The sequence below is a fragment of the Saimiri boliviensis genome, chromosome 2 (assembly GCF_048565385.1).
Source record: "Saimiri boliviensis isolate mSaiBol1 chromosome 2, mSaiBol1.pri, whole genome shotgun sequence".
Classification (NCBI taxonomy): domain Eukaryota; kingdom Metazoa; phylum Chordata; class Mammalia; order Primates; family Cebidae; genus Saimiri; species Saimiri boliviensis.
Window position 1 is genome coordinate 1,489,924 of NC_133450.1, and position 20,956 is coordinate 1,510,879.

The following is a 20,956-nucleotide window of genomic DNA, read 5'->3' on the forward strand; positions in this document are numbered from 1 at the left end:
ATATTAACATAGAAGATAGTGAACACTTTTTCTTTTCTTTTCTTTTTTTTTTTGAGATGGAGTCTAGCTCTGCTGCCCAGGCTGGAGTGCAGTGGCACCATCTCGGCTCACTGCAACCTCCGCCTCTCAGATTCAAGCAATTCTGTCTCAGCCTCCCAAGTGGCTGGGACTACAGGTGCATGCCACCATGCCTGGCTAATTTTTTTGTATTCTAGTCAAGACGGGGTTTCACTGTGTTGCCAAGGCTGTCCTCGAACTCCTGAGCTCAGGCAATCAGCCTGCCTTGGCCTCCCAAAGTGCTGGGATTACAGGCATGAGCCACCGTGCTGTGCTTGGTCCAATTTTTCTTTAAGCAATTAATACTTACTTGGGGCAGTCTACATGTTCCTAACCTATTAATAACTACATAGACAATGTTTTGTCTTGCTTTTTCAATCAACTACTGCAGCAATTGTGTGGTCTTCCAAAATATAAATCATACTTGATTTTAAGGTCTCAGACTTTTTTTAAAAAGTGACCACAGAAGGTTAAAACCTGTGTTTTTTCCTTTACTGTAATATTTGGTTTAAAACACATTTTCTAATGAACTCTAAACCAAAAGCTTTTTAAAAGAACTATTATAGAATTAAAATAATTGCAGATTCTGAGGCTAGATTAAGTACAATCTCCAAAGAAAAAGTACACAGGCCTTATTATTTCAAAAATTCTCCAAAGACGATACAGTTCTCTAGGTTCACTGATGTATATTCTAAAATTACTAACATTATTCAAATTTGACAAAGTAAGCTTCAAACTGATTCCTTCAGTACACAGACACACATCCCTCAAAGTAGTAATTGAGACAACAGAAGCCAAGGAATCAAAATTATTGAGTGTTTATTATCACCTCACATATAGTTTCCTTTTTTTAAAAAGTGAGATATTGAAAGCCAGAAAGTTCTTATTGATCTTTTGTCCTTTGTGAGCCAACTTTTGCCTCTTTAGAATCTGAGTTGAGTCTCATGACCCTTGCGCCATACTTTAAAACCACAAAGAACAGATACTGGGCTGGGCGCGGCGGATCAGGTCTGTAATCGCAGCACTATGGGAGGCCTAGGAGGCCAGGTCACCTAAGGTCCAGAGTTAGAGACCGCCCTGACTAACATGGAGAAACCCCGTCTCTACTAAAATTTCAAAATTAGCCGGGCATGGTAGTGCATGCCTGTAATCCCAGCTACTTGGGAGGCTGAGGCAGGAGAATCACTCGAACCCAGGAGGCAGAGGTTGCAGTGGGCCGAGATAACCCCATTGCACTCCAGCCTCCGCAACAAAAGCGAAACTCCGTCTTAAAAAAAACAACAAAACAGAGGGCTGGGTGCGGTGGCTCACGCCTGTAATCCCAGCGCTTTGGGAGGCCGAGGCGGGTGGATCATGAGGTCAAGAGATCGAGACCATCCTGGTCAACATGGTGAAACCGCGTCTCTACTAAAAATACAAAAAATTAGCTGGGCATGGTGGTGCGTGTCTGTAATCCCAGCTACTCAGGAGGCTGAGGCAGGAGAATTGCCTAAACTCAGGAGGTGGAGGTTGCGGTGAGCCGAGATCGCGCCATGGCACTCCAGCCTGGGTAACAAGAGCGAAACTCCCTCTCAAAACAAAACAAAACAAACAAACAAACAAACAAACAGGATAGATGTCATTTAAAAATCAGTGAGGAATTAAATTACAAAGGAGGAAAATGGAGTAAAACACAACTTTCAACTTTCACAAAAGTTACGTGTGAACTACACATAAGAATTTTTAGGCAGTCCCAGCACTTTGGTAGGCTGAGGCGGGCAGATCACCTGAGGTCAGAAGCTCAAGACCAACCTGGCCAACGTGGTTGAACCCCATCTGTACTAAAAATACAAAAAAATTAGCCGGGAGTGGTGGCGGGCGCCTGTAATCCCAACTACTCAGGAGGCTGAGGCAGGAGTATTACTTGAATCCGGGAGGCAGAGGTTGCGGTGAGCCTGCACTCCAGCCTGGGTAACAAGAGCAAAACTGTCAAAAGAAAAGAAAAGAAAGAAAAGCAAAGAAAAGAAGGAAAGAAGGCAAGAAGGAAGGAAAGAAGGAAAGAAAGAAAAAGAAAGAAAAAGAAAAAGAAAAAGAATTTTTTAAGGCTGAGGAAGGTGTTCTCAGGCACCGGGCAAATCAACAGGCGACAGCCCCAAATCAGCAGGCCGCAGAATTTAAGGTGTCAATTTTATCAGTGAAGGTAACGTCGCATTTGAGTCCCTCGGTGTGATACTTTCATTCTGCTAATGAAAACGCCCCAGACTTCACGTAAAGCATTCAGTCCCCTAACTAACAAGTCATCTCGTTAAAAAAAGAGCAGCTGGGTCTCCCGCTGCACGTGCAGGCCCCGCACGTCACCCCGCCGAGGCTGGACGGCTGCACAACGGGCAATTCGTCGGCCACACAGCACAGGCCGTCCCGCAGAGGCGGGCAGAGAACTCGAACCCGGGCTCCGGAACGCTCCGGGGCAGGCAGAGGCCGTTCCGCGCGGGCGGACAGGCTCCCTCCGCCGCGCGGAGAGCGGCGCGGACGTCCCGGCTGCAGGTCGGCGCTCGCCGCGCTCGGAAGGACCCGACTTCACGGCGCACACGGCCCCGGGGCCGCACGACTCGGGCTCCGCGAACGGCACCACGCGCCGCCCTTTCCAGCCCTCACCGGCACTCGAAGCGGGTTGGACACCCCCAAACCATGGCCGCACCCCCCCACAGGAAGTGAGGGCGCCCCCTCCCCCAGGACGGCCTCCCTCCCCTCCCCCAACCGGAAGTTGAGGCGCCCCCATTCAGCCGGCCTCCGACCAAGGCAAACCAAGACCCCCGCCGAAAGAGGGGTGCTCTTCAAGGGGTGAAGGGCATCTCGACTGGGGCCACCCCGAGCTCGCCTGGCTTACTGACCTGCTGACGACGGGGGCGGGAAGGGGCCCGGGGCCTAAAGAAAGCCGCTGGCACAGAGGACAAGTCCCTCGGCCCCTCTCAATCGCCTTCGCTCCACGCACTCGTCATCTCACAGCTGGACAAAAATTCTTCCGCAGCACCTTACTTTGGTGTCCTTTCCTTCTCTTTACCTGACCGCTTAACCACCTTCCCGCAGGGACCTCCTCTCACCGCATAACGTTTACAATGGCTCCGGTGAGGAGAAAAATGAAATACTTCCCACGGCACCTTCCGAAAAATGGAGGGATTATTTTGCCCCAGTGCGGCGAAGGACTACGTGGTTACGCAAGGTGAGCCTTACTGTCGTGGAGGTTTCTGGGAGATGTAGTTTTTTTGTTTTTTATTGCGAAGGCCCGCAGAAAGCAGAGGGACTGAAACGGGTCACGACTGTATACTAGCGTCTCCGAAGACATAGTCCGTATTCGATGACGGCTGACCCGGCGGGCTCTAACGCCCAGACGCGCCCAGACTTCCCTTCGTCGAACCCCAGTTTTCCCTCCCGCGGGCTCAAGGTCTCGGCAGCCCGCCCCTGGCCTCGGCCCCGCCCTCCGCAGCCAATCAGGCTCCCTTTCGGCCTCGTCCTCGGGAGGCGGGACCGCGGGAGGGCGGGGCCTGGCGGCGACTCCTCCCGCCGGGCCGAGGGGGGGCCCGGGAGGCCGCGGGGGCCCGTGCGCGCGCGCGGCGGGAGGAGCGCGGGGGCGCGCGCGGAGGGGCGGCGCGCGGAGGGCCGGGAGGAGGCGGGCGGGCCGGTGGGCCGGGCGCGCGGCGGACGCGGCCGCGGCGAGGAGTTAGTTAGTTGTTGTTAGTCGGTGTGAGCGGCTCGGCGGCGGCGGCGGCCGTGGTCGCCAGGACGGGGACGGGACGGACGGCGATGGTGGTCGCCGCGGCGGCGCGCGCGCCCCTCAGGTAACGGCGGCCCGGCGGCGCCCGTCCCCGGGGTTCCGCTCCGCTCGCGCGCCGGCGGGGGGACCCGGTCGCCGCGGGGCGAGGGCGCCGACCCGGGGGAGGCCGGGCGGGGTCTGGGTGGCGCCGCCGCCGGGGCTCTGGCGGCCGGTGCGTCCCGCCCGGCGCGGGCTCTCGCTCCCCGGCCACCCCCGGCCCCGCCGCCGCCCCCCGCCGCCCCTGCCCCCTCCCTCGGCGGCGGCCCCGGGAGGCAGGAAAGTTGGGACCCGCCGCGAGGGACGCCCGCGGGCGCGGCCGGGGGGCTGCGGGGGGCCGCGGGGCGCGGAGGAGCCGGGGCGGGGAGGCCGGGGCGGGCGGGGCTGCTCGGGCTGCTGCCGGGTCCGCGCGGCCAGCGCGCCCCACGCCCGCGAGCGTCGGGACGGAGCCGGGCGGCCCCCTGCGCGCTGCGGCGGCGGAGCCCGCGGACGTGCGGCCGGCGGGGGCGGTGAGCGGTCCGGCCGCCCGGCTCGCTTCCGCCCGGCCCTTGGACGCGCCCGTGCTCGCAACTTTCCTTCCGCCCGCGGCGCGGACCTGCCGTGGGACCCGCGCCCGCCGCCTCCCCCGCGTCGCGGGCACCGTCCGTCTGCGAGCCGGCTTCGGCGCCTTCCTCCTCCGGCTGCGCTGGGGACGGCGGAGCGCACCGCCGGGGACCCTCCTCCCCCGCCCGCCTCGGCCTGTGCCGTGTTACTTTCTGCGATTCCTTGTTTTTTAAAGATCCAAGTTCAGGAATTTGAGGGCCGTGGGATGGAGTTATTGGGAGGCTGGCGTTGAGCGGGTAGTGATGAGTTAGAGGAAAACTATGATTTCATCTTTATTGGCCTTGCTATAGAAAAGCTAATTCAAAAATAAATAAATATATATATATATATATATATATATATATATATATACACATATATATGTATTTGCCTCTGTTGAATGTGGTAAGATCATACGTTGAATTAAATACTTAGAGACTTACGTAAAAGACTATTTTTAGGTCATTAGATGATGTACGTGAACAGCTTTTCACCTGATTTGGGATTGCCTTGAGGATTCCGTTTTGGGGCCTACCTACTGATTTTTGTTCAGCCACAGCGTCTTTTTTTTCCCCCTCAGATAAATGAAGTGATGTAGTGATGTGTGTAGTCAGAGAACCCATATTGCTCTCTGCAGTGTGGAAGTGAAAAACGCGAATTATCCACAGGGGTGAAACTTTCCATGAGCAATCTTGGATACTCATTTCATGATGGCTTCTGTAATCTCAGAGCATTTCTAGATAGCTCAATTCACTGACGACCCTAATTACTTTCCGACTTTTCTTTGGCGACTTGTTTAGTAAACTATAATGGCAGATATGGTACAGTTACTTGGCTTCAAAGATGAGGGCTGTAGCCTCAGTCCAGGGATGAACAGTTAACAATGGAAATAGAATTAATAGCATTGCTAGTGAGTTTTGGGTATGACCAACTCATAAACTATGTGAAAAAACAAACATACCCTTTTCATTGCTGTCAGAGAGAGAAAGGGAAATATTTTATCATGTCTTTATTTTGGAGTCTCTAACATGACTATATTATGTGGGGAAAGAGTCAAATTATTTTCTTTAAGGCTTTTTCATGTGCGTGCCTTCTCTTCTCTCACTACCCCTCACCCCCACCCCAGTTTAGGGGCCAAAATTTAGGTGAGGCTGTGTTCTAGAGTTAGAAGACAAGTGTTTTGGGGAAAGAAAAAGATAAGATCACTTTGAACTATTATGCTTCCGCAACTATTCGCTTTATCCAGTTGATAGTATACAGAAATTTCCACAATAATGTTTGTAGCCTATTAACATTCAAAATTCATTTTTAAGGGTCTACCCTGAAGGCCCATAAAGAAATGATGCCACTTCATAACTGTTTCCTGACAATCACATTTAAAAATGTGTTCCTGGAATGCGTTATACGTGTACTCATATAAACATTTATCTTTGTACATTTATGGTAATGTAAATGTTTAAGTCTGAGAGCTTAAAAACTTTTATTTGCTTATTTGCATATATGTTTTTCAGCATCTAGCAATGCCAACCATATTTGCAAATAAGCATCGCTATAAATTCATGCTTTGGCACATTTCATATAATAACTCTTCTAAATTGCTCCATGGTGAAGCATCATGAGATTAGCATTTGCTTCATGAGAGAGATTTGTTGTTGTTTTTAACTGTACTGATGTGCTGTTGAAGTGGAACAGGTGCTGGGCCCTAGCCGTTTGTGTTGATACCTGCCAAATCTTACCCTTTTGTTGGATGGGTTGTTTAAGTAATTTAGGAACCAAACTGTGGCCCCTGGCATGCCAAGTGTGAGTTCAAGGCTCCATATCAATGTTGCAAATTCCTGTTTTCACTGTAAGAGGCAGATGTGTATGATGAGCTTTATTCTGTCATTTGCTGATCTCTTTATTGTGATTCCACCCCTGCCCCCCTTCCCTCCACCCCCCCAAACACACACACACACACACACACACACACACACACACACACACACACTGTCCTTCCCAGTCCTTTCATTACTAAAGCTCCTGGTACAGCTTAGGCTCCCTAAAGGCTGGTTTGTTTTCCTGCAGGAACTAGAAATTCTAGTAACCTTCAGGTCAGGCATAGTTTACATTTGTTTGACAAATGTTTGAGTACTTTTTTTTTTTTTTTTTTTTTTTGAAGTGGAGCCTCGCTCTGTCACCCACACTGGAGTGCAGTGGTGCGATCTTGGCTTACTGCAACCTCCATCTCCTGGGTTCAAGCAGTTCTCTTGCCTCAGTCTCTTGTGTAGCTGGGGCTACAAGTGCCCACCACCACGCCCAGCTAATTTTTTTTTTTTTTTTTTTTTTTTAATGGAGTCCACTCAGTTGCTAGGCTGGAGTGTAGTGGTGCAAACTTGGCTCACTGAAACCTCCGCCTCCCGGGTTCAAGCGATTCTCCTACCTCAGCCTCCTGAGCAGCTGGGACTACAGGTGTGCCCCCCCACGCCCAGTTAATTTTTTATATTTTTAGTAGAGACTGGGTTTCACCATGTTGGCCAGGATGGTGTCCATCTATGACCTCGTGATCTGCCCACCTCAGCCTCACAAAGTGCTGGGATTACAGGTGTCAGCCACTGCGCCTGGCCAATTTTTGTATTTTTGTTAGAGATGGGGTTTCATTCACCATGTTGGCCAGGATGATCTCACTCTCTTGACCTCATGATCTGCCTCCCAAAGTGTTGGGATTATAGGCGTGAGCCACCGAGCCTGGCCTTGAGTACCTTTTAAGTGCCAGGCATGGTGGTAGGTAGGACCTGAGTATTATAGAATGTAAGATTCCTTTTTGCAAAGAGCTTACAGTTGAGGAAGAGAAGATAGGTGATAACCAATAATTATAGTATGACAGGGGTGTGCACACATATATGACAGGGGTGTGCACACATTCCTATGGATGGAAGCACAGAGGAGGGGTAGTTGACTTAGAGTTGGGGGTATGGGGGAAGAGTATCTAGAATGCATCGTAGAGTGTTACCTGAGCTAATCTTGAATAATAGGTAAGAGTTAACTAGGTCCAGAAACAGGGAAAGTACATATTATACTAGTGCTGCCCTACAGAAATTTAATACAAGCCACAAATAGAAGTCATGCATACAATTTAAAATTTTCTAGTAACAACATTTTAAAAAATAAAAAGTGAAATTAATTTTAATAATGTAATTTAACTCAGTTTATCAAATAGAAGTCATGCATACAATTTAAAATTTTCTAGTAACATTTTAAAAAATAAAAAGTGAAATTAATTTTGATAATGTAATTTAACTCAGTTTATCAAAATACCATTTTAACATGCATTCAGTATAAAAAATAATATTGAAATATGGCATTTCCATTTCATACTGTCTTCAGAATCCAGTGCATAATTTTATGTTGTTTTTAGAATCTGTTGTATAGTTTACAGTTATAGCACCTCTCAGTTTGGACAACTACATTCACATACTATGTAGCCCCAGGTGAGTGGACAGCATCAGCACAGCTTTAGAGCAGGGGTGGATGAAGTAATAAGCCAAATCAATGATTGTCTTATGAACCAGGTGAAGGAACTTTAACTTAATTCCAAAGGTTGTGGGGATTTAGTGGGGGGAAAAATTAAACTTTGCTATGGTAGAATCAGATTTGTATTTTAGACCCATCATTTAGACAGTGAAGTGAATGTTGAATTAGAGAGGAACGAAACTGGAAGCAAGGACCAGTTAGGAAGCTACTCCTGGTGAGAAATGAAGAAGAGTAAAAAGGGAGTGGCTATATGAGAGATTTAGGAAGTGTTTTTAACGGGACAGGATAAATCTGTTTAGATGATAGAATTGAGCAAGAGTGAAGATTTTGAATGATTCCTGCATTTCTGTTGTGATCTGCTGAGTAGATTGGGCAAGCAGCTGAAGAGAAGCCAACCATCTGTGCCAGACATACCAAAGATGAAAAAAGGAAACAGATTTGTCATGGAAGCTGAGGGAGAATATTTCAAGGACTAAGAGTGATCAACCCTGTATCCTGCCTCTAAAAGGACAAGTAAGATGGAGACTGAATAAAGTCTCTGAGACTTGGTGATTAAGATAAGCTGTCTTTTGTAACTTCAGCTAGAGCACTCAGCTACATTGTATTGCATGGCGGTGGGTGTTGAAAAGTGAATGACAACTGTAAGTGTAGCTAATTGAGAGGGATACAATGTTTTCAACAGAGGAGCCAAAGGAGTCTGTAAGTAGGAGGAGAAGAGAAGTTTGCGTTTTTACAAAGAGAATCTTGGACATGCTTAATGTGAACCTGGAAAGATTGGAGAAAGAGCCAGTGGAGAGGAAAAACTGAAGAAGGGTGTATATATGTGTGTTCGATGGGGGTAGGAGACTGGCTGGTGGATGGAGGCAAGGATTTGAAGGTAATCGGAAGGAATGGGATCCAGGCCATAGGTGGAGAAGTTGCCCTTGAGTAGAAGGTAGTCTCACTTGTTCAGTGAGCGGACAGGAAGGAGATGGACGGCAGTGTCAATAAGTTTATAACCGACAGGGCAGGAAGGAAGAGTGGATACCCTGTCTTGTGTAATTTTTAATCATCTGCTAAGAGTGAAGGGAACATGGTAGAATAGGGGATCTTAAGCAGTGTATGTGAGGCCAGGTGCTGCGGCATATTCCTGTAGTCCCATCTACTCAGGAGGCTGAGGCAGGAGGATCACTTGAACCAGGAGTTCAAAACCAGCCTGGGCAACATAACGAGACCTCTATCTCTTAAAAAACAGACAACAAAGTAAGGTAAAATTAATCCACCCCCGTGAAAGGAATGGGAAAAAAAAAAAAAAAAAAGACAGTCTGTAGTTTATACATACTGGAAACAGCTTCCAAGGGAGTGGCTAGAGGGGATGGGGGTGGAGGTAAGGGAGAGAGAGGTAGACAGATACATGACTAGGAAACTGAAGGAGGATTGTTAATTAGCATTGAGAACCTGTTTATTCCAGATTGTGGACCTCACATTTGTAGCAGTACCAATTTCCATGGTTGATTTTTCTCTAGCAGTGAGTGATGAGACTGTCTGAAGAAACTATTTAATACTCACAAGAACCTTATGAGTTACATATTGTTACTGTTGCTCTCCTTGTTTGTAAGATGAACAACTCGGGTTTAAATCCTGCCCAGGTTGTTATCCCCTGCTTTGTAGATATCTGTTTGGTATAGATACCTGAAGGACAGTTGGTTGAGGGGATTAATGAAATCGAGTGTTGCAACTCTACTGAAGAACTGTGGAGTCCTTGGATCATGAGCTGGACACCTTGAAGGAGGTGATCTGATTGGGAGAAAATGAGGAGCATGAGATGCTAGAGGTCAGCGTGAAGCTGAAGAGCAAATGAAGAGCAATAATAATAGCTTCTATTTATGGATTACCTCCTATATGCTAGACACTTTAATACCTAATTCTGATCCTAATGCTAACTCAGCAGTGTTGTTATTTACCTTATATTCTTTCCTTTACTCTTCTTCAGATGAAGAAACGGAGGATTAGAGAGGTTAAATAACATATTCAGACACACTGTCAAGTGATGGAACCGGGATTCAAAGCCCATTCTTTCTTCTCCAAACCATGTTGTTTTCAAGTTGGAGGATAAGATAGAAAATACAGTGATAGAGCTTGGCATAAATAGTGGCTCACGCCTGTAATCTGAGCACTTTGGGAGGCCAAGGTGGGTTGAGGTCAGGACTTCAAGATCAGTCTGGGCAACGTGGTGAAATCTCACATCTTACAAAAAAAAAAAAATACAAAAAATTAGCTGGGCATGGTGTTGCACACCTGTAGTCCCACATACTCAGGAAACTGAGGTGGGAGGATTGCTTGAGCCTGGGTGGTCGAATCTGCAGTGAACTGTGTGATTGCACTGCTGTGCTCTAGCTTCAGTGACAGAGCAAGACTCTGTCTCCAAAAATAAATAAAAGAAAAGAAAGAAAGAATATGCAGGCCAGGTGTGGTGGCTTATTCCTATAATCCCAGAGCTATGGGAGGCTGAAGTGGGAAAATTTTCTGAGTCTAGGAGTTCCAGACCAGCCTAGGCAATGTAGGGAGACCTCATCTCTAAAAACAATAAATTAGCCGGGTGTGGTGGCACGTGCCTGTGGGCCCAGCTACTTAGGAGGCTGAGGTGAGAGGATCACTTGAGCCTGGGTGGTAGAGGCTATAGTGAGCCATTATTGCACCACTGCATCCCAGTCTGGACAACAGAGTAAGACTCTATCTCAGAAAACCAAACGGAAAATCTGCTGCTGTATACTCTTCACCTGGGTTCCTCTATAACCATCCTACATAACATGATACATTTATCAAGCTAAGAAATTAGTATTGGTACAATGCTTCAACCAAACTTCAGACGTAGATATTTTACCAGGTTTTCCTAATATCCTTTTTCCATTCTATTATCTAAATCATGATATTACATTGCTTTAGTTGTCTTCTTTGTCTCTTCCAATGTTTGGCAGTTTCTTGGTCTTATCTTTTATAACCTTGACACAGGTATTTTGTAGAATGTTCCTCAATTTAGGTTTGCTGATGTTTTCTCATGATTAGATTGGGGTTATGGATTTTGGGGGAGAGTACCATAGAGGTGAAGTGCCCTTATTATTTCATACAGGAGGTACATAATATCGAGTAATTTATCACTTGTGATCACTCCGTTAAGGGGGTTTCTGCCAGGTTTGTCCACTGTGTTATATTTTTCCCTTCCCATAGTCCATGCACTGGAAGCAGGTTACTAAGTGTAGTCTACACTTAAGGGGATGGGAATTAAACTTTGCTTCCTGGAGGGAGAAGTATAAAGGAATTTGTGGACATGCATTAAAACCGCCACAGTAATTGGAAAATATTTTGAGGGAGCTACTTTGAGGCTTTGCCAGTATCCTGTTTCTGCTCACTAATTTTAGCGTTCATTAATAGATCTTGCCTGCAGCAATTATTGCTACGGGTTCTGAAGATACTTTTTAAAAATTTTTCTCATTCTTTCTACATTTATTAATTGGAATTCTTCTGTAAGGAAGGGTTGTCCCTTCTCATCTATCTAATCATTTATTTCCATTCAAATCCATAGATATTTATTTCATTCTTAGTATTAGAATTAAATGCTATTATTATTTTACTGCCCAAATTATTCCAGTTTTGGGCCCTGGGAGCTCTTTTAGGTATACTTTCTGGCATATTTCTATTTTTTTATGTGTATGTATGTGCACACTTCTTTACTCTCTGGCACTACCTCATGCTTCAGGTTCATCTTGTTTATTTTCGTGTCCCAGCCCTAGAATCAATTACTTATCCAGGGAGCCTTGGTTCCTTTCATTGGAGGATGGTATTTTGAAGCCAAGACCTGGATGCTAGATGTGCTCATTGCCATCGAGTATCATTGCTCCTAAACTTTATCAGTGGACAGATAGGAAATGCACGTATGTACACTAATCCATGTCGCCACGTACGGTTATTTAAAAATCTGATTTCTGTATATTAAAATATAAATACACTCATACTAATTTTCTGTGCCTATAACTGAATATGTTTTGATACAAATAGGTTTACTGATGGATTGAATGTGGAATGTGAAAAGAAAAGAGTAATGGATCACTCTAAGGGTTTTGACTTCAGCAACTGGAAGGATAGAGTTGTCATTGATGGAGATGAGGAAGACTTGAGGACAGTGCAGAGCAGATTTCTGGGGAGAGTGTAGGAGTTCTGTTCCAGACTGGTAAGTTTTTGAGATGTCTAATAGACATGATAATTGATGGAAATACCAAGTCTGCAGTTGAACATAGGAATCTAGAGTTCAGAGAAGAATGCTCCAGGTTACATTTGGGACTTGTCAGTGTAGATTAGATCTCCTGAGGAGTGATGGTAGCCAGAGAAGAGAAGAGGTTTAAGGATTGGCCCATGGGGAATTCCAGTCAGAGAGATAAGGAGGAGCAATTCTACATAATGATAAGGGCTGAGGTGCCATTATAGGATGGATTTCATATCATTAATAAACACTTAATACCTATTATTTGCAAGATACCAAGTTGTATTTGGGGTTAACATCACTCCCTCCATAAATGTATAGTGTAGGATGAAACAAATTACAGACTTAAAAAGACAATAGCAGTAGAAGGTCACATACCTGATAATGATAATGATATAATGTACTAGGAGCTGGGTGTGGTGGCTCATGCCTGTAATCCCTGCTCTTTTGGAGGCTGAGGCAGGAGGATCACTTGAGGCCAGGAATTCAAGACCAGCCTGGGCAATATAGTGAGACCCACCCCCATTCCCCATCTTTACAAAAAGTAAAAAAAAAAAAAAAAAAAAAAAATTAGTTGGGTGTGCCAGCCTGTTTTAACTACTCAAGTGGTTGAGGCAGGAGGATCGCTTGAGTCCAGGAGTTCAAGGCTGCAGTGAGCTGTGATTGCACCACTACACTCTAGACTGGGTAACATCGCAAGACCGTCTCTTAAAAAAAAAAAGTTATAAAGTACTAATGAAGCTTGTTAGAGAACGTGGACATAACAAACTATGCACTCATATATGTGCCAGTTATATTTAAAGACTGATGTAAGCATGTGTCAGTCAAACTTGTCGAGGCTTCATGTACACACTAGTAATTATCAACCAGGAGAAGTTTCTCCATATGTTGACCCTGGTTTCAGAGGTTGTTTCTGTTCTTGCTCCCTTTCCATTATAAGGTCTTGGGTTGGTAATTGTGCCTGTAGTCATTGGCTATCAATTAAGCCACTCAGTGAACTGGGGAGGAGTGTTTCTACTGCACTCAGCTTTTTAATTTTTGGCTCTCTGCTACCTTTTCACAATCAATAGAATTTGACTTCAGACTGCATACAGTCTGGGAGCATTTGATTGTATGGAAAATACAGGTAGGGCTGTAAATCAAGCAGGGTTGGCCTTACCATCTTCTGTGAATATAGATTTTTTTTTTTTTTTTTTAAACCACTTCTTTCACATGTGGTCTTAGACATTCACATTTATCATCTGGTTATTAAAGTCAAACCCAAAATAACAATTTTAGAATTTTAAAAATAATTAAAACATGTAGCCTGGTAAGCCATAGTTTTAGTACAACATTTTAATTTCAACCCCTTTGCATTAAAAATAGGTAGGCTTTTATTGCCAGCTGATAAGAGGTGGTGGCATGGCGTGAGGAAGGCAAATAGCACCTATCTAGTAATTATGTGTCAAGTCACTCTTTAGGAACTACAAGAAAAATAACAGGTGTATCTACTTTGTAGGATAGGGGGCAGATAATTGCAGGATTCAATTCTCATTTCTACCTCCAAATAGCTGACAAAGCTGTTAATCCATTTTTATGTACCAGTATGTTGTATTTATTGTGAGAGGGCTGAGCATATTTATATGCTGAGTGGAAAGAGCCTGTGCGCTGAGTGGAGACTGTGTCTTCTTAGCACAATTCCTAGCAAGTAGTGTATATTCAAATGTTTATTGAATGAAGGATTTTCATAAGCTACTTGACCCTTATAAAATACGGCATGAAGATTTATTTAGCCTGTTCAAGAATGCTTACGATATTTAAAATTTGTATTATTTAAGTCAGAGTTAGTGCAAAACAAAATAAATCTGTAAGGTAACATCCTCATTTTAGGCCAAGCCAAAAAAATAAAACCACTCTGTAAAAACATGATTACAGCGGGGTGCAGTGGCTCATGCCTGTAATCCCAGCACTTTGGGAGGCTGAGGCAAGCGGATCACCTGAGGTTGGGAATTCGAGACCACTCTGACCAACAGGGAGAAAAAAACTCATCCATGTTAAAAATACAAAATTAGCTGCGCTTGGTGGTGCATGCCTATGATCCCAGCTGCTTGGGAGGCTGAGGCAGAATAATCGCTTGAACTTGGGAGGTGGAGGTTGTGGTGACCCAAGATTGTGCCATTGCACTCCAGCCTGGGCAACAAGAGCGAAACTCTGTTTCAACCAAAAGAAACATGATCACTGTCTTTCAAGTAGCTCATAAACCTACCCTCCAAGAATAGTCAAGAATTATAGTTCAGAAGTCACACACTGCCTGGATCTGATTCCTAGCTTAGCCACTTTCTGGCCATGTGACTTGACTTTAGTTTCTTAACTGTGCTTCACTTTCTTCATTTATAAAATAAGGATAATATTTGTACTTACTTTATGGGGTTGTGAGGTGTATTAGAATATATGTCATGCATAAATACAAGTGTTCAGTTTTTAACTGTTGTTCTAAAAATGCTAAGAGACTAGTATCTTAAAGTTAAGGTTTTTAATTTTTTCAGAATTGCATATGCTGAGTGTTAAAACAAATCCCTATGTGAACAAGAAAAAACACTGGCAGAAAGTATGCCAGTATACTCATAATGATGTGTTGAGATGGTGAATAATGGGTTTTCTACTTTTTGCTATCTCCCATTTTTTTCTTTTATTTGTTGAGCAGATTTTTATTAAATGCTCAACTTTAAGTCAAACACTGAACTTTCTTTCTTTTTTTTTTTTTTTGAGATGGAGTTTCGCTCTTGTTACCCAGGCTGGAGTGCAATGGCGCGATCTCGGCTCACCGCAACCTCCGCCTCCTGGGCTCAGGCAATTCTCCTGCCACAGCCTCCTGAGTAGCTGGGATTACAGGCACGCGCCACCACGCCCAGCTAGTTTTTTGTATTTTTAATAGAGACGGGGTTTCACCATGTTGACCAGGATGGTCCCGATCTCTCGACCTCGTGATCCACCCGCCTCGGCCTCCCAAAGTGCTGGGATTACAGGCTTGAGCCACCGCGCCCGGCCAAACACTGAACTTTCATGAGCATATTACTTTCTGAGAGTAAGCAACATTGTGATTAAGATCATGGATTTGGGACCCAGACTGTCTGGAGTTGAGTATCATCTCTATCACTGACTAGTTTTGTGACCTTGGAAAAACCACTTTCTTTTTCGGTGCCTTAATTTAATTACCTGTAAAATGGGGAAAATGATAGCACCAATCTCAGAGAGTTTTTAATGAGCTCATATTTGAAAGTACTTAAAATAGTTCCTGAAGCATAGTATCATGTGTGTGTTAAATATAAAAGATGATAGAAATATTTCATATTTCTATGTAATATATGCATATGTAATAAGTAATATGAATATGTAATATGTAAATGAAAGATTTAAATTTTCCAGTATATTTATATTTTTACCCACATTGACAGGAGCACTTTAATTGTTTAAAGTTAGGGTCCCCCCTTATTTTTGTGTTTTTTTTTTTTTTTGAGACGGAGTTCGCTCTTGTTACCCAGGCTGGAGTGCAATGGCGCGATCTCGGCTCACCGCAACCTCCGCCTCCTGGGTTCAGGCAATTCTCCTGCCTCAGCTTCCTGAGTAGCTGGGATTACAGGCACGCGCCGCCATGCCCAGCTAATTTTTTGTATTTTTAGTAGAGACGGTGTTTCACCATGTTGACCAGGATGGTCTCGATCTCTTGACCTCGTGATCCACCCGCCTCGGCCTCCCAAAGTGCTGGGATTACAGGCTTGAGCCACCGCACCCGGCCCCCCCCTTAATTTTCAATGTAGATTCAATACTTTTGTTACAAGGAAAGATGCCATGGTACAACTCTTAAATATTTTTGTTATTGTTTGTTTTTTGAGATGAGGTCTCACTCTGTTGCTTAGGCTAGAGTGCAGTGACATGATCATGGCTCACTGCAGACTTGACCTTCTGGGCTCAAATGATCCTCTCACCTAAACTTCCTGAGTATCGGGGACCACAGGTGCATGCCACCATGTCTGGTTAATCTTTAAATTATTTTGTGGAACAGACTTTTCCCTGTGTTGCCCAGGATGATCTCGAACTTCTGGGCTCAGGTACTACTCCCACCTCAGCCTCCCAAAGTGCTGGGATTTCAGGCATGAGCCATCATGTCCTGCTTCAACTCTTACATGTTTTGGAATAATGAGTTGAATATTTCAAATACTGAAAAACTGCCTTCTATCTAGGTTTGCTATAGTATTTGTAGATGTTATTTGGCTATGAACTAGTTTTTTAATTGTGGGGGCTTATGTGAAAGAAGAGTTAAGGCATTGCGGAAACAGTAGAAAGTATTTTCCTAATGCCAGTTCTCTCCTTCACTTAAAAAATTTTTTTCTGTAGCAATATTTCTAGACTTCTTTTTTTTTAAATTTCATTTATTTTTATTTCAGTACGTTTTCAGGCAACAGGTGGTGGTTGGTGACACAGATAAGTTCTTTAGTGGTGATTTCTGAGATTATGGTGCACCCATTACTGAGCAGTATACACTGTAAGCAATGCGTCACTCTCACACCCATCCAACCCTTCCCCCTGAGTCCCCAGAGTCCATTGTGTCATTCTTATGCCTTTGCATCTCAATCTTAGCCCCCACTTAGAAGTGAGAACTTACGAGTTCTCAGGTTTTCCATTCCTGAGTTACTTAACTAGAATAATGGTCTCCAGTTCCATTCACGTTGCTGAGAATCCTTTCTCTTTATCAATTTGGATGTTCCTTTTTATGGCTGAGTAGTATTCCAGGGTATATGTATGCCACATTTTCTTTATCTACTCATTGCTTGATGGATGTTTGGGCTGGCTCCATATTTTTTGGAATTGTAAATTGCATTGCTATAAACACGCACATGCAAATGTCTCTTTCATATAATGACTTCTTTTTCTCTGGGTAGGTAGGAGTAGGATTACTGGATCAAACGATAGATCTGCTTTTAGATCTATCTAAAAAACAGTAAGGAATCTCCATACTGTTTTCCATAGTGGTTGTATTAATTTACATTCCCACCAGCAGTGTAAAAGTGTTCCCTTTCACCACATCTATTATTTTTTATTTTTTGGTTATGGCCGTTCTTGCAGGAGTAAAGTGACACTGCATTGTGGTTTTGATTTGCATTTCCCTGATCATTAGTGAGGTTGAGCGTTTTTTCATGTTCGTTGGCCATTTGTATATCTTGTTTTGAGAATTGTCTATTCATGTCCTCAGCCCACTTTTGATGGCATTTTTTTCTTCTTGCTGATTTGAGTTCTGGATTTTAGTCTTTTGTTGGATGCATAGTTTGCAAAAATTTTCTCCCACTCTGTCGTTGTCTGTTTACTCTGCTGGTTCTTTTGCTATGCAGAAGTTTGTTAGTTTAATTGAGTCCCACCTGTTTATCTTTGTTTTTGTTGCATTTGCTTTTGGGTTATTGGACATGAAGTCTTCGCCTAAGCCAATATCTAGAAAGGTTTTTCTGATATTATCTTCTAGAATTTTTATGGTTTCAGGCCTTAGATGTAAGTCTTTGATCCATCTTGTATTGATTTTGTATAAGGTGAGAGATAAGGATCCAGTTTCATTCTTTTTATGTGGCTAGCCAATTATCCCAGCACCATTTGTTGAATAGGGTGTCCTTTTTCCACTTTATGTTTTTGTTTGCTTTGTCAAAGATTGGTTGGCTGTAAGTATTTGGCTGTATTTCTCGGCTGTGTATTCTGTTCAAATTTGTCTATGTGCCTACTTTTACACCAGTACCAGGTTGTTTTGGTGACTATAGTCTTATAGTATGGTTTGAAGTTGGGTAATGTGATTAAATATATATAAATAAAACAGATTTGTTCTTTTTGCTTAGTCTTGCTTTGGCTGTGTGGGCTCTTTTTTGGTTCCATATGAAGTTTAGGATCATTTTTTTCTAGTTCTGTGATGAATGATGGTGGTATTTTGATGGGAATAGCATTGAATTTGTTGATTGCTTTTGGTAGTATAGTCATTTTCACAGTATTGATTCTGCCCATCCACAAGCATGGGATGTGTTTTCATTTGTTTGTGTTGTCTATGGTTTCTTTCAGCAGTGTTTTAGTTTTCCTTGTAGAAGACTTTCACCTCCTTTGTTAGGTATATTCCTAAGTATTTAATGTTAGTTTTTGCAGCTATTGTAAAAGTGGGTTGAGTTCTTGATTTGATTCTTCACTGGACAACAGTAGCAGTGCTACTGATTTGTGTACATTGATGTTGTATCCTGAAACATTACTGAATTTATTTATCAGATATAGGAGCTTTTTAGATGAGTCTTTAGGGTTTTCCAGGTATAGGATTATATCATCAGTGAACAGTGGCAGTTTCACTTCCTCTGTATCAATTTGGATGCCCTTTATTTCTTTTGTCTGGTTGCTTTGGCTAGGCTAGGCTGTTTTGCATTATCTGCCTTATGGGATCTGGCTGCATCCATACTGCTAAACCTCAAAACTAAATACTTGGAGTAAACCGTTGGTCAACTATTGGTCCTAAAGTATCAACTATTGGTCCTAAAGTTAAAAGAGCCTGTTTCCAGATTCAGTGAGGAAGGTATTATAATCAAGAGTGATACGAAAGAGGAAAAACCTGTAGTTTGATAACATTTTCTCTTCTATGCAGTATGACAGCAATTTTAAATGGTTTCTTATGTACCTTTGCCCATACAAATGCACCTTGTGAAATGGTATTATCAGTGAATATGTAAATTACACCATCAGCAGCATAGAAATAATTTATAGATACAATGCTTTCTAATTTAGGGAGTTAAACCTCTGAGTTCCTTAATTATTGTCTTAGATTTTATTTCACATATTTTAAAATTAAATATATATAAATAAAATTTGAATCTTATAAATGCAACTTGTAGTTGTCAGTTTTGTATTCCAAATGTCTAGCAAAAAATCTTGTCATCTAAGAAAGGATATGTTTTGTATTCTTTTGTAAAAGGCAATGGCACTAAGGAGTGAATGCTGATCTTCTCTTATCTTCTGTGGGCCTACGTGTTCTGGATTTTTATCCAGACTTGCTGTCTTACTAGGAGACTGAGTCCTGCTATATGCAACAACTTCCTTCTAATTTTTCTCTGTCCTTTTTGGCTGAAGATCTGAAGTGGAGTTTGATACTGCATATTATACCACACATCTTTTAAAAATTAATTGCTTTTGGGCCAGGCTTGGTGGCTCATGCCTGTAATACCAGCAGTTTGGGAGGCCAGGGTGGGCAGATCACAGGGTCAAGAGATGTAGACCATCCTGGCCAACATGGTGAAACCCTGTCTCTCCTAAAAATACAAAAACTAACTGGGTGTGTTGGTGGATGCCTGTAGTCCCAGCTGCTCAGGAGGCTGAGGCAGGAGAATTGCTTGAACCCAGGAGGCAGAGGTTGCGGTGAGCCGAGATTGTGCCACTGCACTCCAGCCTGATGACAGGGTGATGCTCTGTCTCAAAAAAAAAAAAATAATAATAGCTTTTGTGATATGAATATAGTTCATTTTTATTGTAGAAAAGTTAGAAAAATATAGAATAAGTAAAAAGGAGAAAATCTGTCATTCTGTGATTCAGAAATAACTAGTGCTAATAATAGTGCCCTTCTCCTCAGTCTTTTTGTGTCTATGTACATGTTAAAATATCTAATTGACCTCGGCCGAGTGCAGTGGGTCACGCCTCTAATCCCAGCACTTTGGGAGACTGAGGCAGGTGGATCACGAGGTCAGGAGATCAAGACCATCCTGGTCAACATGGTGAAACCCCGTCTCTAATAAAAGATAAAAAATTAGCCGGTGTGGTGGCATGCGCCTGTAGTCCCAGCTACTCAGGGGGCTGAGGCAAGGGAATCACTTGAACCTGGGAGTCGGAGATTGCAGTGAGCTGAGATTGCGCCACTGTACTCCAGCCTGGCAACAGAGCAAGACTCTGTCTCCAAAAAAAAAAAAAAAAAATTTAATTGACCTCATAGATATAAAAAAGGGATATAGTTCATCTATCAGTTGTACTGAATGCAGTAAAGTGGTCACATTGTGAAAGGCATACAGGAGCTGAGACTGAGGAGAGAGCAGATGTTCACTGCAGAAAACTCTGTCTCAAAAAAAGAAAAAAGAAATTGACATTTCTCTTTTTTTCATATTGCTAAGCTACATTCCATAAGTTGAATACATATTGAAGCAGCAGTACCTTTAATAATCTGATAACCTGCTCTTTTTTTTCCTGATAATGTAGCATGGATTTTATCATTAATAGATCCTATCTCCTCCTCCTCCTCCTATGATCATTTTCCAATGTGCTGAGAACTGGCAATCATATAGAATATATTAGTAGGAGAGACTATAGTCTCAAATAATATGTCTCAAATCTCTTGGGTATATATTACAGCAGTGCTGTCCAGTAGAAATAGTGCAAACCACATATGTAATTTCAAATTTTCTAGTAGCCACATTAACAAAAGTACAAAGAAGGTGAAATTATTTTTTAATGATATATTTTATTCTAGTAGAAATAGCATATCGCAACATGCCATCAGTATAATCAATTATTGAGATATTTTACATTCCATTTTTTCTACTATCTTCCAAATCCAGTGCATATTTTCCACTTAAAGCCATCTCACTTGAGACTAGTTGCATTTCAAATGCTTAGTAGCCATGGGTGGCTAGTATTAACACAGTCCTAGAACATAGAATTTCTCCCCATAAGATGCAATAAAATATCACTTTGCAGGTATTCTGGAGGGGTATATGAGAAGAAAACAACAAAGCCAAGTTACACCGTGG

At 43.3% G+C, this 20,956-nt stretch overlaps 2 protein-coding genes across 14 annotated transcripts in view; one reads left to right on the forward strand and one right to left on the reverse strand.

The window, feature by feature from the left end:
• The window catches only part of HMG20A (high mobility group 20A), a 71,695-nt gene extending 68,305 nt beyond the window's left edge, over window positions 1–3,390 (reverse strand). The window contains exon 1 of one of the 2 annotated variants that reach the window (XM_010330831.3): window positions 2,928–3,390. The gene's annotated coding sequence lies outside the window, so the exon portion shown is untranslated. The remainder of the gene's footprint in view (window positions 1–2,927) is intronic. The other variant, XM_074392617.1, reaches the window with a different exon arrangement.
• Window positions 3,391–3,694: 304 nt separating this feature from the next.
• The window catches only part of PEAK1 (pseudopodium enriched atypical kinase 1), a 300,593-nt gene continuing 283,331 nt past the window's right edge, over window positions 3,695–20,956 (forward strand). For all 12 annotated transcript variants that reach the window (XM_074392604.1, XM_074392605.1, XM_074392607.1 and 9 more), the window contains exon 1: window positions 3,695–3,872. The gene's annotated coding sequence lies outside the window, so the exon portion shown is untranslated. The remainder of the gene's footprint in view (window positions 3,873–20,956) is intronic.